Source organism: Lampris incognitus, chromosome 8 (assembly GCF_029633865.1).
Source record: "Lampris incognitus isolate fLamInc1 chromosome 8, fLamInc1.hap2, whole genome shotgun sequence".
Lineage (NCBI taxonomy): Eukaryota > Metazoa > Chordata > Actinopteri > Lampriformes > Lampridae > Lampris > Lampris incognitus.
Window position 1 is genome coordinate 14,057,477 of NC_079218.1, and position 12,452 is coordinate 14,069,928.

A 12,452-nucleotide genomic window follows, 5' to 3' on the forward strand; every position below is an offset into this window, starting at 1 on the left:
TCCACTACATGGATGACGTCAAGCTGTATGGCAAGAGTGAACGAAACGTCGAGTCGCTGCTCCACCTCACCAGGATCTACAGCGATGACATCGGGATGTCATTCGGACTGGATAAGTGGCTGAATGGTGACTAAGAGAGGGAGGTGATCAGGGCTGAAGGGGTGGAGCAGAAGGCAGGATGACAGACAAACAGGACAGCTTCAAGTACCTGGGTATCCCACATGCCAAAGGGAGCCATGACAAGAAAGCAAGGAGGTCAGCCATATGCAAATCCCTCCAGAGAGTAAGGCAGGTCCTGAGGAGCCAGCTCAATGGAAGGAATAGGATCCAAGCCATCAACGTGTATGTCCTACCAGTCATCAGATACCTAGCTGGGGTAATAAACTGGCCACAGGAGGAAATAAAACTGGGCAGGACAGAGGCCCAGTGGTTAGCGCTGTCGACTCAGCGCAAGAAGGTCCTGGGTTTGAACCTATCGCTCTCTCCTCGCTCTCACCCCCCTCCCACTCTCTCTCTCGCTGAACTCAGTGAATGTTTGGTTTCAAGTTTAAATTCCTGCTGACAGTCATTTGTGGCTGATTTTGGATGTAATTGGGTCATCCATCCATCCATTATCCAAACCGCTTATCCCAATTGGGGTCATGGGATGCTGGAGCCTATCCCAGCAGTCATTGGGCGGCAGGCGGGGAGACACCCTGGACAAGCTGCCAGTCCATCACAGGACCGACACACACACACACACATTAACACCTAGGGAAAATGTAGTGCGGCCGATTCACCTGACCTACATGTCTTTGGACTGTGGGGGGAAACCAGAGCACCCGGAGGAAACCCACGCAGACACGGGGAGAACATACAAAGTCCACACAGAGGACGACCCGGGCTTTTTATGATGTTACATAAAATGAAACGGCCACACAATTTCTCAATTTCCAATTGGCGTGTTCCAGGTAGAACAAACTTGTAGGCCGGGGTATTGTTAGATACCTTGTTAGACACCCACTTGATTTAGAAGTCGTTTTTATTGTCCTCACCAGCTTGCATCAACTGGCCTTTCAATATGTTAGACATCAATTTTGTTTTAAAAATGTATTCATTTGTATTATCTTGTCTTCCAGGTCAGATGATGTCACCGCCGCCAGCTGAATGATCCCATCAAGGCTGCTGCGCCGGAGTTACAGTCCATTAAGGTACCGCTTACAGTGTTTTAGCTTAGTGAAGACTAATGTGGATTAACATGCTAACATAGTAATTGGGTCAAGGTCAAATATTATTTTGCAGACATAACTTTGTCAAAAAGTGGTTTCTATTTACTACAAAATGTTGATGTGTTCCTATCTATTGCTATGGTGAGAGATGCGTTGCTGTGTTTGGTTTTTAGTTTGTTTTTGTTGGTGTTGCTGTGCTTGTCCTCCCGGCTGATCTTAAGGATCTTCCTGAGGCATCGCTGGTGGTATGCCTCGAGTGCCTTCAGGTGCCTGCTGTATGTGGTCCAGGTTTCTGACCCATACAGTAGGGTGGGCAGCACCGCTGCTTTGTACACCGACATTTTTGTTCTGGCCTGAAGGTGGCGGTTTTCAAAAACCTTTTTTACTCAGTCTTGAGAAAGCCTGGCTGGCGCAGCTGAGACGATGGTGTATTTCAATGTCAGCGTTGGCTTTGGGGGAGAGAAGGCTGCCAAGATATGGAAACTGTTCCACGTTTTCAAGTCTGGTGTTTCTACAGAGATGGATGGGGGGCAGAACAGGCATATTTCTGTTGGGTGGGGCTTGGTAGAGGGTATGGGTCTTTTTTATGTTAATGGCCGGGCCAAGCTGCTTGTATGCCTTTGCAAAGGCGTCCAGTATGCTCTGTAGGTCCTCTTCTACGAGGGACACTAAGGCGTTGTCATCGGCGTACTGCAGCTCTATGATGGATGTGGTGGTGGTTTAACCTTTAGCCCTGAATCTGTTAACATTCAGAAGATCCCCATCAGTCCTGTACATGAGTTTGACTCCCTGAGGCACATTGGTACCCGTGAGGTGGAGGACGGTGGCAATGAAGACAGAGAACAGGGTTGGGGGCAATGACACAGCCTTGTTCAACTCCTGTGTGGACCTCGAAGGACTCTGTCTCGTCTCCATAACTGCAGAGTACTCTAGCTGACATGTCACACAGTAGTCGTAGTACTCCGATATATTTGTCAGGGCAGCCTATTTTTGACAGAACTAGCCAGAGGGCCTGGTGGTTTACAGAATGGAAAGCTTTGGTTAAGTCTATGAAGGTCATGTACAATGGTTGGTTCTGTTCCTGGGCTTTTTCTTGGCGTTGGAAAGTAGTAAAAATCACAGACACACACACACGTGTGTGCACCACTCTCCACTGTCATCCCCACAGAACAGACTTGGGGCTTTGAGTAACAGTGAACAGTGTTAACCCTTTACTCCCCCGTCCATTTTCACTTCAGGGTTTTCTTCTTAATAACGAGTGGGCCTTCATTAAAATACATTATGACAATCATTTTCATCATGGGGGGGTGTTAATATTTAAGGCTGTGTGTTCGCTGTGCAGGGGGCATGAGTAAAAAGAGACAAACCTTTTTCTTTCATTCTGCTGTATTTTTATTATTTTGTTGACCCCAGGTTTGCAGAACGATGGCGTGTGATGTTTCTCGCCGGTGTGAAGCATGTTGTGAGCATGCATGATAAAAAAACAAAACAAAACAACGAAGAGTCGGTTTCTGGGAGGTTTTGTGTTGCTTTTTGTGTTGAAAACCAGCCTTGAAAGTATTTTCATCAATCAGACTTTTGCCGGCCGTACAGTCAAGAATGGCAGAATCCAGTTTTATATCTTTGCCCTTATTTAAGTGTCTTTGTTGGAGTCAGTTAACAAAGCGGCGGTTGGTTTCTGTAAAGGATCTCTTGAAGTACAGTAACTGTTCATTTGTGACGGTGGGTTTGATGTTTCGTGAAGCTTTTGTGAAAGTTTCAGTTGCAAGTTTGTTTGTCATATGAAAGCAAGTGTACACTTATTCTCATAGTGAAACGCTTGTGTTGCCGGCTCAACACACAAATGGGAAATAGAAGTACTTATAAAAGTACTTGGAGGAATCAAAATGTAAGAACAAGACACAAAGCAGTCAGTGTAGACTTTGAGTGTACTTAGTATGATGGGAGCCATGCTGAATGGGTTTCCTGAAGCGCACGGCTCGTTTAATATACGAGCAAAGATTGATGTGTGCAACGATCAACAAAGTAAATGAGCCGTGCGAGCCCAGCGCACCCTGACCACCGCGCTCAGCTGCAGTTTGGTTTTTTTTTGGTGTGAGACGGAAGTGAAACATGCTCTGCTATCAGTGTCCGACAGGGCTGTCTTATCAGCCAATCAGATTCATGTTCTAGTAGGCTCAGGGTAGGCCCAAGATCAACATGTTAAATGATGATCTGACAACATTTCTCTTTTTAGCCTGGAGGGGGCGTCAAGCTTGGAGTTGTTGTTGCCATTGCAATGGCTCCAGTTCAGGGACCGCTGGGAAAGGCTCCAGCATCCCGGCGACCCTGAGAGCAGGATAAGCGGTTTGGATAATGGATGGATGGATGGATGCATGGATGGGTGTTGCCATTCCCATTGAGACAGGGAGCAGGTTCAGACCCTCTCATGTTGCTTCTCTCTCGTCTCCACGGAGGACAGATCCACAGCCAGACACACAAGAGAAGCTTTGAGCCGGTACACATTCAATGTTCGGTTCATGGACACTTTGGGAACTTTGTGTTGGAGGACAGTCAACCGTTGATTTGTTCAGTGTGTCGACAAATCATTTTAACAATCGAAATGACTTTGCGTGCTGGTTGAAGAAAAAAAAACTACTTGTCCTGAACAATGCAAGCACTTGTCTGGCAGCTTGGTATTTCAAGTCCTCCTTGAAATGGGAAATAATTCAACATCATCTTTTATCGTCTTTCAGCACTGTTGTGTAAGGATGAAATTCAAATATCATGATGCACAATTTTGGTGTCTAAATTAATGCTAATAAGAATCTATGTCCTACAATTTATCGCAAAACGAGGTGTGAAATATTCATTCATCCATTATCCAAACCGCTCATCCTGCTGTCAGGGTCACAGGGATGCTGGAGCCTATCCCAGCAGTCATTGGGTGGCAGGTGGGGAGACACCCTGGATAAGCTGCCAGTCAATCACAGGACCCCCCCCCCCCACACACACACATATTCACACCTAGGGACAACTTCGTACAGCCGATTCCCCTGACCTAATGTCTTTGGACTGTGGGAGGAAACCGGAGCACCCGGAGGAAACCCACGCAGACACAGGGAGAACATGCAAACTCCACACAGAGGACGACCCGGGACAACCCCCAAGATTGGACTACCCCGGGGCTCAAACCCAGGACCAGGTGTGAAATATATGAAGGGATATTATTTGAAAACTAATTTTTGATATTATACTTTAAATTACCAAACAGGTCAATGTGGTGACCCTCAGCTGGATTCTTGCACACATAAGCAGAGAATATGATGTGTATCAATGTGGTGTTAAATTCCCTTTGGTTATCCTGACATTCTTCTTTTTTTGGGGGGGGGGGGGTCTCCGTTTTTCTCCCCAATTGTACTAGGCCAATTATCCCACTCTTACCCACATCCGGCTTCCCACCCACAGACACGGCCAATTGTGTCTGTAGGGACGCCCGACCAAGCTGAAGGTAACATGGGGATTCGAACTGGCGATCCCTGTGTTGGTAGGCATTATCCTGATATTCTTTTTACATTATCACCCAGCACATATGACACGTTTCAGTTCAGCCAGTGTGCAGGTTCACACACACACACACACACACACACACACACACACACACACACACACACACACACACACACACACACACACACACACACACACACACACACACAGGTTTAGTGAAATCTATCTTACAATTTTTTTTATTATGTACAAAGGACTACAGCACACTTAAATGTCCTGAAAAGGCAACAAGATCTCCAGCTCTCTGAGCAGACGGATGAGTGATGTGGCAGAGGAGGGTGGAGGTGTAATGAAAACCATCTGGGACAAAGAGAACAGAAGACAGCCGTACAGACCATAGGGAGTCAGTGCTATATGTAGCCATTATCTCGTATACTTTATGAATGGGCTCCTTTTGCCATTTCACCATGTTACCACAGAACACCAGCCGTTAGCATCAGCTAGCTAACGCTCTACATACAGAATAAAAAATAAAGCAATCCAGTTCAGTAGATGCAAGTTTTTTTGTAGGATAATATATAATGGATATTGGCAACATCAAATGGCAACAAATTGAACCACAAACTGCCAAAACTGACAAATACAAAAAGGCCTCCAAAGAGGATGTATTGGATCATATAACTCCACTCATTTACAAACAATTTTCTTTTCTCGTTTCCTTTTACATATATTCTTATGTACAAATATAAAGCACAGAACATTTCAGCAGTTCCTTCAGGCTAATGACAGAGACGCTACTGCGCCTCCCAGCAGACATGTAGAAGCAGAAATGAAACAGAGACCTGTGTGGAAGACCCTCTGTGTTTTCTCAGTACATGGATCATCCAGAAGGTCACCGGAAGATCACACATCTAGAAGGTCACCCATCTAGAAGGCCACATGTCTAGAAGGTCACATCTAGAAGATCGCACATCTAGAAGATCGTACATCTAGAAGGTCACCCATCTAGAAGATCACACATCTAGAAGGTCACCCATCTAGAAGGCCACATGTCTAGAAGGTCACATCTAGAAGATCGTACATCTAGAAGGTCACCCATCTAGAAGGTCACCCATCTAGAAGATCACACATCTAGAAGGTCACCCATCTAGAAGGCCACGTGTCTAGAAGGTCACCCATCTAGAAGGCCACGTGTCTAGAAGGTCACCCATCTAGAAGGTCACCCATCTAGAAGGCCACGTGTCTAGAAGATCACCCATCTAGAAGGCCACGTGTCTAGAAGGTCACACATCTAGAAGATCACACATCTAGAAGGCCACCCATCTAGAAGGCCATGTGTCTAGAAGGTCACACATCTAGAAGATCACACATCTAGAAGGTCACCCATCTGGAAGGTCACCCATCTAGAAGGTCACCCATCTGGAAGGTAACACATCTAGAAGGTCACACACACTCATGTGTTTCTGAGGCCCACAGCGCCTTAAACTAGAGAACATAAATTAAAAGCATTTTAACAATGACTAACTTCTCTTCCTTCATCTCTGAAAAATACACCTTTCAAAGGTGAACGTTAATTTATTAAAGCATTAATAAATTAGAATAGAAAGCCCATGGCCCTCATAGCTATCAGATAAAAGATGGATATTTTCCAAACAGTTTGGACATTCTCACCTTAAACACAAAAACACCAAGCGCCATTTTCTGTTTTGTTATTTTGGGTTGGTGGATGGTGTTTTCTAAGGTGTTACTTGTGTTATTTAAATATTGCATATATTGAATATTACATTTGAATATTAAATATAACATAATAAGCTATGGGGATGCAACATTGGATCAGAGATGAACCAGCTCAGACCAAAACACCGACACCACTCAGTCTCATCACACATGGAAAGGACATAAAATCAGATTTGTTTGATTGGATTTGTGACATATTCCTCCTGGCCCCTGGTTTCCAACCTTTCTAACATGTACAGTTCTTCTACAACATGAACGGTTAGCACACTGATGATGTCTGCTAAATGCTCTTGGTGCAAAGTAAGAAACAGTCATGCAATTAAAGAAACTAATCAGACAACACTGTGGTATAATACCACTTTTCTCTGTCCAACTTCTTTTCTTTTCAATCATCTTAAGTCAAGTGATGCAGTCTTGATACAAGTGGAGAAAAGTGGAAATAAGATGAAACGTCACATGTGGCGTGTTTCATCTTATTTTGTAGTTTTTCAATAAAATCCCTTTGACAGCTACTTTGCAAGAGGGTGAAAACAACTCACACCCACTTTTTTTCTTGACTTAAGAGAAGTTATTATCTTCCATTAAAAAAAACAACATAAATAAATAAATAAAGCTCAACGCGTGTGAAGGTTTTGATAAGTCCGCGAGGCTGTGATAATTGAGTCAACAAGTTCTGATTTGAAAACTCAAAATCTAAAACGTCCCCTGAACGGGAAGCTGAAATAGTCCCACATCAGCAAAAGTTCCCTGGTTCTTCACGTGGCTTTCATCAGAACCGCTGTTTTTAAGAGGGACCGCCCAAGTTTCTTGTAGACATGCCTTCTTTTCCCCAGATGGTATAAAAGTCATATTTAAATGGACATTGTTGAATCATCTTTTCTTTTTTAACAGTTGTATTTAGACTAAACATGTGGCGACACCAAAACAACAGGGGGTGCCGTGGAGAAAGTGCAGGCACAGAAACCAGGGCAGAAGAAAGTTGCGGTGTTTCAGTGTCATTAATAATACATAATGTAATTTAGAAGACGGATAGTTCAAATCAAGCCATCTGACTGGTTGATAGCCGTGGTGTAATAGCCATATTTAATTTCTTTACACAATTCAGTATCACTCTGCATGTGAGGGGAAAAATTTGCCTAACAAAATGAAGCATACAACCAGCTTTCAAAGTCACCCTACTGACGCTGGACAGTTTTTCAGTGGTTGCACAATAAATGGCAACATAAAAATTAATACAAATAAATAGCCAAATGATGAAATCAATCTGTGATAAAAATAATATAAATAAAATAAACTAGTGCACTATGCACTATCTCCGGGCAGCCAGGAGGGCCTATTTCTGTGTAAGAACAATGCTTTATGAACATGTTAATAAAAATTGTCTTTCATATTGCCATACTTGGTAACCATTTTATAAAGTGTCGTGATGCATGCTCAATAATCCAGGTAGGAAAATCAAAGAAGGTTGAATCAGCTCATCTGGACACAACGTTTATTGACAGATACGTTTCATCACTCAGCTGAGTGACATCTGAAGAAATGTATCTGTCAATAAACGTTGTATCCAGATGAACTGGCTCAACCTTCTTTGATCATTTTATAAAAGCAGTAGCGCATTCCGGGCCATGATATATTGTGATTATATCACAGCTAAGGGGTGTTGTTTGGCCCGACGTGAACCTGTTGTGAGCTACTACTTAAATAAACATTATGGTAGTGGGTTTCACTTGTGTTGTTGTTGCATACTGCCGCGCTACATCCAGCTATTCATCTGAAGAACTTCGCTCCAGAATGCATTACCTTTTGTTGGAAAAAAGAACCTGGACATTTTGCTGAAGAATGAAAATACAACAAATTAGAAAATGATATGTGAACCTGGGCTAGATCTCTTTTTTCATACAATTCCCATGATCCTCTTAATTTAGAAGGAGGAATAGAGCAGGCTATGTTTTTTTTCAGTGGGAATTAACAGAATCCGATACACCTCTTTAGTGTTAAGAGAAATTTTGGTTTAACTCACCTAAGTTTGTGCTGAACTTATTTGGAATGGATAAAATAAAACCGGTAAGAATTCCATCATTTACTGGCTTCTTCTCATCATCAACTCTGTACTCATGAAGTACTTGACAGGCTGCTGATAAAGATCTGGCTGGTAATTACATTGAAATGTTTCCTGTTGTACAAGTTTGGCCAAAAGGCCAACCAGGAGTAAAATCCAACCTCATAGATTTGTAGAAAATGAACATACAAGGCGCTGGCAGAAGACACACTTTGACAATGTTGGGCTTCAGCAAGAATAAAACGCAAAGCGAGGAGATGTACTGAAGTGCAGGAGTCTGTGTTTTGGACTGCTCCTAGTCAAATTCACAGAGACAAAGAGAACAACAATCCCACATTTCCTCCCATCGTGTATTGTGCATTACTAGAGCCTTTATAAATAGTTCATATAGAAGACTGTACACATAGAGCAAATGTAGTGCGAACAGTGATCAGACGCCAGCAGCCAACCAACGCTACGCTCCAGTGTCTGAATTGAGCCAGCTGACTGAAAGGTGCAATCCCAACAAGACAATGCTAACAGGAAAAAGCTAACAAAACAATGTTAACAGGGTGAGAGTCACTGGCTGCTGATGGGTGATGTCACCTATCAAAGTCTTCTTGCGTCAGATTTTCTGTACCTGTCAATCTCTTTAGTGATGAGCTTCCATATCAGCCATTGGATATTTCCGCTGGCTGTGCAAAGAGACTTGACTCTAGATGACAAAACTCCTCCTTGGCCTGTGTTGTGGACATACATTTCAACGCTTCACCGCCGAGCTCGATATGGCACATTCTGAAGGTTCAATCTGATGCTGAAGCACATCAGTGCAAGACACCACACAGGTTTAGCTAGAACCATCCAGGCAGCTCAAGTATCAGAGTATCTAACACAGAAGGTGAGATGTAATGACCCTCGATGCTATGTGGCGGTCAGTCTGTACAGCCGCTGTACGCCAGAGTTCAGTGCTGGTAGGACCATCTCTAATGCCCGTTTCATTGCAACAGCAACTCCATTCATCTGTGTCCATCCAAACCCTCATTACACAATACTGGATGAGTTATTTCATTTGGGGCTTTCCACTGATCCCAGTTAGGTGGTTTAAGCCCACGTGAAGTCAGTTTCTAGTGGCCCGAGCCAATTTACTGAGAAAGGATTTATTTTTTTTAACAACCTGGACCTTATTTTTGCAGTGTTTTCCATCATACATATCAGTTATGATGTCATTTTATTCACTGTTTTCATTCAGTAGATGTTGGACATGGACCACTGCTGGGCTCAGCTTTACAGCGGTGTCTTATGGGACAAGTGAACAGGAGTCTTTAAACAACACCCCCCCCAAGTGTGTCAGTCAGACTGTGTCCATTATCTAAGACTTCTCTATTGTGCTGGCCAGCTAGTTTATGGATGGTTACTACTACTTACGGTAAGTATAGGCTGCTACTTCCTGCAGGATGAACTAGGAAGTAGATCAGTAATGTCATCCACCATTGGTCATATTGGACATCTCACATTATAACTTTTAACTTTCTCCTCCAAATATATTGTTTAGATAATTGGGTTAAATTGTACTTGTTGAAACACATCTGACATTTGTGTTCAGTTCTCCAATAAGACACTGTTGTAAAGGTGAGTCCAGCAGTGGTACCATGTCCAAAATGTACAAAACAAAGCCAGTTGAGTAAAATTATATAATATGTATGATGGCAAAAACTATCAAAATAAGACCCAGGTTGTAAAAGAAAAAAACAAAGTAAAAATGGTATTTTCCTTAAACAAAATTCCTTCTAGTGGAGGCAGAATTAGAATTTTAATTCCAAAAAAGTTTCACTTTTGAAAAATGAAATTGTAAATGAAGTGTCTGGTATATCGATTGTTTTATCCAACCTCAGAAGATAAAGCGATAGAAACTATTATATAATTTACATTAGATGTTAAAGTAATGGAAGTGAGGGTGACTGGAGAAGTATTATCTTTCTTTAGTGTAACTATTTTTATTTTTTTCAAGTTAACTATCTGAAGTTTATCTATTGCACAAAAGATGTTAGGCAAACTGCCAGTGTTCTGAGCTTTATCTGGGCAGCAAAGAGATGTTCTAGTTCACGTAGATTGTGCCATATGGCTCCACCTTGTGGGTTTTTCCTTGTGCAATTTGCACTCAAATGGAAAATTGCAACAATGTTCCCACTTGTTGCGCTCCATCCACCCAGTGGCCTATATAAGGCTGGTGAAACTGCACCTATTTCTTCCTCTTCTTTCACGCGGAAATAGTTTTCCTGTTAAGAGCCTTTTTCCATGTCCTCTGATGAGGGAATCTTAAACCAATGGTCCTTTTCAGGGCCTGGTGCCAGTAGCTGCTGCGTCTTTTGCACCTCACCCTTTGATGCGGTGGACTGCCAGACCAGGTGTACTAGGTGCCTGGGGCAGCAGCATGTCCGGTGCACCCTTTGAGTCTGATAACTGCTGGGCTTGTACTGACTTGGGGGTGGAACAGCAGTGGGCCCGTCTCTGTTTCTTCTCTTTTCAGCTGGATGAGCAATGGGAGTCAACTAGTCGAGCCAGACGACCTTCATCACCTGGCTGGTGGCAAAGAGCTTCTGCTTCTCCTGCTACATGGGGGCACCTCCGCTTCCATGTAGCAATCCTTTTTTTACTAACAACAAACACAACCCCTCAAATGAGCAGTGTTACATTGCCAAAAAAGAACGTTTCCAAAACAGCTATAAATACATGTGTCCCCCCTCCCAGTCGAGCGGTGTGGATACTACCTCTCTCTCTACTGCTTCCAAACTTTATATGTCATTTTTTTTCTGCTCCTAAGTGAGCAGTAAAGTGAGGTGCCAGAATGTTGATATCTACTATACTCACTAGAGATTCTCCCCCAGCTAAACATTTTCCCCTGGCTCGTGCACGATTAGACTTGCTCTCTTGCATATAATTCGGCCGGCCATCCCTTGTTCCGAGGATAATGACAGCATAATTAATATGGTCTCTGCAATGTGCTCCAGTTTGGATCACGCCCCTGCTCTCATTGAACTGACAGGCCTCACTCAAGTCTACAATTCACTACAATCCAAATGGGGTCCTCCGCCTTTCATGGGAGTGGTACACACAGAATTAAAGGACAAATTGGTGATAATGTCTCTGTCTCAAGAGATGGATTGGGAGAAAGGAACTTTCTTCTTCCACTACTTCCTCACTACTTCCTGGTTCCCAGAAAAACAGGAGGCGTAGGACCTATTTTGGACCTCTGTGCTCTTAATCAGCCGATTCTTCTTCTTCTTCCGGCTTGTTCCCTGTTTTTTAGGAGTAGCTACAGCAGATTTTTATAGTTTTCATCGGTACCCTGTGAAGGAACAGCACCAGTGGTGACTGTTGTTAACATGGGCCTCAACTGTTCTGGTATGGTCTTGTCAAGCTGCATACTGATTTGGCAAAATTTTAAGTCGGATGCTCTTCCTAACACAACCACAAACCCTATGGACGTGGGTACAGATAAAGCACTGGATGCCATCCCAGTATTCATGGACTTGCGCCCATGCCTGTCGCTATTCTTAATCAGCTGATTGTGAGAAGAAAATTCAGAATGTTCACAATCCAGAAACTGATCCAGTATATCCAGCAGGGAGATTGGCTAACATCCATAGATCTGAAGGATGCTCATTTCCACATTCCAATTTTTCTGCTACAGAGTATATTCCTGCGCTTCATCTTTCAGCAGAAAGCATACGAATACAGAAAATTCCTTTCAGTTATTCTCTGGCCCCGCGCACCTTCTCCAAATGTATGGAAACGGTGCTTGCTCCCATCCATCTCTGGCTGCATCAGAACAACTAATGAAATGCCATACCAGTATAGTGGTGAAACACCTCGCCCTACTGGGTACTACAGTGAACTGAGAGAAGAGCTCGCCCTTCCTCAGTAGGGTATTTAGGGTTGCTTTTGACACAAGCCTTATGACAGCTACCCTCATTAGGCAA